The sequence below is a fragment of the Nicotiana tabacum genome, chromosome 22 (assembly GCF_000715075.1).
Source record: "Nicotiana tabacum cultivar K326 chromosome 22, ASM71507v2, whole genome shotgun sequence".
NCBI classification, from domain to species: Eukaryota; Viridiplantae; Streptophyta; class Magnoliopsida; order Solanales; family Solanaceae; genus Nicotiana; species Nicotiana tabacum.
The window spans coordinates 15,168,303-15,174,070 of record NC_134101.1 but is presented as its reverse complement, the minus strand read 5'-3'; positions in this window follow the sequence as shown (position 1 = coordinate 15,174,070).

Below are 5,768 nucleotides of genomic sequence, written 5' to 3'. Positions count from 1 at the left end.
TTTTTTTCTTACCATATCTTTGCAAATAGTTTTAAATATTTTAAATTATTAATTATTGTGACTAATTGTTGCGACCAAACACACTCACGCAAGTATACGCGGTCGTCAAGTAATAAAGTGACTAAAAGTCGGATGTCGAACCCACGAGGACTTATGATTAACTATTAACTAAATTAGACTATCCCAATTATCTAAACAAGAATTAAATCTAAAAATATTTTATTCTAAACTAATTAAATAAAAAAAATATAAATAATAAACTTTGAACAGAGAAAGAGCAGATTTTTATGATATCAATGTAATGAAAACGATCTAGGGTTATGGGCTATCTAACAATCCTATTGTATTCTTCAATTGAATTGACCGACTAATTTATCTAGCTTATTGGTTGACAGGGTTAATATTGCTCATAAGAATCTGTCAAGTTCTTACTCGCCTATTCAAGCTAACCTAACGCCTATATGTCTATGGAGTTAGAATCAACAAGAACGCATTTATAATTCCTGTAAATCAACCAAGCAAGGCAATTAGGTATATGTCTATCCTAACTACGAATCCGTTCCCCGATGCCCGAGTTCAAGAACTTGCCCTACTCAATCCTGTATGCAATATAGGATTTCCACTTTCGCGTTCAATTCTAGATTCGTAGATAATATTCAATTGGTGATCAAGCAATTAAATAATTAAGTGCAAGATTGAATAAATAAACTAATATGATAAATCAAGAAGTCAAAATCAATATCCGAATAACAATAGTCATGAAAGAACCACAACCCTAGAACGTGAAGTTTAGCTCCACATAGACATGGTAGCCAAACAACAAATCATATAAAGAAACATAAAAATTACTAAGTTTGGTGGGAGAAAGATGAAACTCGATGAATTCCGGCCTCCACAGCTTTTTCGTGGCTTTTTTCCCCTTCCCAATATGTTAGATGACCTAAAAGAGGCGTTTTTGGCTTATATATTGCGTACCAAAGTCGTGGGCCAAAGTTCTCCTATTTCTAATCCAAATCAGCTTCAGGGATTGATGCTAGGGTGGATGCGACGCATCCACCTCGTCCTCCATTTCAATTTTGCCTGCGAAGGTGGATGCGACGCATCCACCTTGTCCTCTATTTCTCAGCTTTGCATAGGTGCGGATGCTATGACGGATGCTATGGGCTGACTTCACTGCTAAGGGTGCGCGAACTGATCTTTTTCTAGATTGGATGCGACGCATCCAATCTCTCTTCCTTACCTAGAGCACCTTTTCTTCATATTTTTGCACTCCACACACCCTAATTCACCACACATGACTCAATTAGTTATAAAATCAATAATTAAACCATGTTGGGCATTTTAAAGATCAAATAACATCAAGAAGCGGTTAAAACATGGGTAAAGTAACATCAACACATATCGAAATATGCCAAACATCACTACCCCACACTTAAACCTTTGTTCGTCCTCGAACAAACCATCCTATAGTAGACAAAACAAAATTAAGCTCTTATCATTCAAAGCATACTGCACCTATGACCATGGTTATTTGCAACAATTAGGCTCTAGACTATGCATCACACACACTTCCCTTTACTTATGCCCTTCTTTAAACATATTCGAACAAAGACAACATGCTCACAACAACCCTAACCTCAAAAACCGACTCAATGTCACTATGCACTCATGGCTTGAACACCCAACATCATAGAGAAGTCTAATAACGTTACCTATCCCTCGTGAAACCATGTGCCCTCACAACAAGAACAAGAGAGCGAGTTCAATCCACACATTCGAATCTCATGATCAAATATATTTTAATGACTCACATATATCAAAGAAAATCGCTCACTCTCACAAAGAAGTCACATGCATGAAATTGGTACCATAGGCTTGCCCTTAATGTAAATCTCTACTAATGTAAGCTCGCTCGATCTAAAATCAATTAGGACTTTTTCATGGTTGTAATGTGGGCTAAGGGACGGGTAGGATATATTTAAGGAATAGTGACTCACCCTCCTAAGCACTTTAATACATCACAAAATTACTTTAAGCATTTTTTTCTTCAACCCCACTTCAATTTCACAAACAATATCACCCCCAAAACAGTCCCTTTTTCTTTAAGCACTACTTTAGTTCATACCCACTAGCAAGAACAAGATAACAATTTATTCATTTATATTTTTCTTTCTTTTTTTTCCAGATTTTTCTCTTCTTTTTTTTTCTTTCAATTTCCGCTAGTGGTGTATTATTTTACAAAATAAGTGCACCCTTCTTTCTTTCATTGGTTCCACTCAAAAGTCACCCCACACTTAGTCCCTTCTTACTTCTTTTAGCGCTCATCTAACAATTAAAGTGCTTTAAGAGGTAAAAGGATCAAAATAATATCAATTAAGAATAAAGAGGGTATAGGCTTGTAATGTGGGTACCAAATAAAAGGTCTACAGGCTCAAAAGGGTTAACTAGGGATAGATTTTATTTGTGATAAGCAATAAGCTCAAAAAGATCAAAGAAAGCCTAAAATTATTTTTTAAACCGAGCATCACCTAAAATTTCGCTTCAACTCACATACCGGGCAAGTTCTATACACAAGTACAATACATGGACAACACAAAAACCTCACCACACATGGCACATGACTCACTAAAGACGATCACATTCCGACTCTCAAGCAATGCAAGTATTCACGGAGCCACGAGATATTAAGTATTAAACACAAGGTGAACATAAGTCATGAAAATGAGAAATAGGCGCCACAAAACATGCTATCCATTTTAACAAGGTATCATCAATAATTTCAGAGTGAGAAGGGAAGATATTACATATGTAAAAGCCTAAATATGCCATTATCAACCAAGTCAAGGTCACCTAGGTTCATCATTCTTCCTCCTTTTATTCCCTACATTCCTACTCTACTCTAAAAAGAAAACAAAATTACCCGGTTCAAACTACATCCCATGGAAAAGAACCGAGGCACAAAGAAAAACCACAGGGGATTATTACTACCTAAAGAAAGCTAAAAGACATATTTTTGGATTTTTGTTTAGACTTTAATCCCTCAAGAAAACTGTCTAGGAGATCAATCGTCGGGAAAAGTCTAATTTTTCTACTTTTTCATTTTTTCCACAAAAGCTACTACACTTAAGAATGAGTACTACAAATAAGCTAAAATAGCACAGAAACTCATCCAAACGATCTCCTCACCCCACACTTAAAATTTTGCAATGTCCTCAATGCACACTATAAATAATAAGAGGGTAAACGAGACTCCCTGGTAGGCCAAAGGCCGAAGCAATAGCGGCTCACGAGGTACTCAGACTTCCCCCAGGCATCGTCCTTTGTGTGGGCACCCCACACTTAGTCCTCACCATCTAGCTCGCTTTTGCACTCTTCTAATGGCTTTGCTTCCTATGCTCATAATCCTACAAAACAAAAATAAATACTACAAAATAATAAAAATAAAATAAAATAAAAAGTAAACAAAAATAAAAGAAAGCAGTAACGCTGGGTTGCCTCCCAACAAGCGCCTGATTTAACGTAGCGGCACGACGTGAACCACTTTTTGCCTCCACCTCGAACTTATGAATTGAGCCCCTAACATGGCATCCAGTTTGTGGCTATGCTCCTTTGGTGGGGCTACAAAGATAACCAGGCCAAGTAATAAATTTTTCACTCTACACTTCTCGGCCTTTAGATGAGGAATGTATTTTTTGCTTTTTGGCATGACAAATTCAAAAATATAGGCATCATGTTCCTCTTCCATTGACTCCTCCAAAGGCTTAGATGACTCGATTTTCATGTCATCATCCAAATACAATGTCGAAAAATGTTTAGAATGAGAACCAACACGCCCTAACTTTGGAATTGTATTACTATTTATATCCTCATAGGTGCACACATTAGAGTCTTCAAATATAACATTATCTGCTACCTCGCATGGCTCTAGTGTACTTTTCTCAACATGGGCATCATCAAAAGAAATATGCTCGAATGATTGGCTCTCCACTTTTAGCTCCTCAATTTGGCGTATAAGCTCCTTTTCAGCTTCTGACAACTCATTACTATTTTGTTGGGCGATAGACGCAACAACCTTTGCATTTAATTTATCTTGCAAGTCGTGAATAGTAGTGACAAATTTATAGATCCCTTGTCCCAGTTTAGATCTTCCCTCTATAAAGTGTCTCATCCCATCAGTAAGTTCCTCATGTTGAGCTTCATATATTTCTAACTTTTCAGCCTGTTCTGCCAGCCAAGTTTGGCTCAAAATCTCCTCTTTTTCAAAAATTTTCTCTTGCTGGTACTCGCTCTCTTCATTCAATTCTTCCATATTGGCCTTCATTCTTGTGATTGCTGCCCTCATTCTTTTCATATCTTTTTTGAGTTCATCCTGTTGCTCTGCTACTTGCCTCAGAATATCCCTAATATATGCATCAGGCTCCATATCCTGCACTTCATTGCCCCTATCAAACTCAGAAATATCATTAGAAAGATCATAATAAGGGCTCAGAGAAGGATGAACAAAATTAGGACAACCATCCCAATGGCCATCTTGACCACCACACATATTACAAATATTCCACTCAAAGGATTGAGATTGTGCGCACAACTCGCTCCTGGGAACATTCTGACAATTTTTCCACCAGTGGGGTCCTCCACAATATGGACAAGGATCATCAAAATAAGAATAACCATCATTCGAACAATTTTTATTCCAAGATGCCATGCTAAAATAAATAAAAAATACTAACTAAAATAAAATAATAAAAAAAACATGAATAGATAAAAAAAAATGTCTAATCTAGAAAAATAGCAAATTTCTAAGTCCCCGGCAACGGCGCCAAAAACTTGTTGCGACCAAACACACTCACGCAAGTATACGCGGTCGTCAAGTAATAAAGTGACTAAAAGTCGGATGTCGAACCCACGAGGACTTATGATTAACTATTAACTAAATTAGACTATCCCAATTATCTAAACAAGAATTAAATCTAAAAATATTTTATTCTAAACTAATTAAATAAAAAAATATAAATAATAAACTTTGAACAGAGAAAGAGCAGATTTTTATGATATCAATGTAATGAAAACGATCTAGGGTTATGGGCTATCTAACAATCCTATTGTATTCTTCAATTGAATTGACCGACTAATTTATCTAGCTTATTGGTTGACAGGGTTAATATTGCTCATAAGAATCTGCCAAGTTCTTACTCGCCTATTCAAGCTAACCTAACGCCTATATGTCTATGGAGTTAGAATCAACAAGAACGCATTTATAATTCCTGTAAATCAACCAAGCAAGGCAATTAGGTATATGTCTATCCTAACTACGAATCCGTTCCCCGATGTCCGAGTTCAAGAACTTGCCTTACTCAATCCTGTATGCAATATAGGATTCCCACTTTCGCGTTCAATTCTAGATTCGTAGATAATATTCAATTGGTGATCAAGCAATTAAATAATTAAGTGCAAGATTGAATAAATAAACTAATATGATAAATCAAGAAGTCAAAATCAATATCCGAATAACAATAGTCATGAAAGAACCACAACCTTAGAACGTGAAGTTTAGCTCCACATAGACATGGTAGCCAAACAACAAATCATATAAAGAAACATAAAAATTACTAAGTTTGGTGGGAGAAAGATGAAACTCGATGAATTCCGGCCTCCACAGCTTTTTCGTGGCTTTTTTTTCCCCTTCCCAATATGTTAGATGACCTAAAAGAGGCGTTTTTGGCTTATATATTGCGTACCAAAGTCGTGGGCCAAAGTTCTCCTATTTC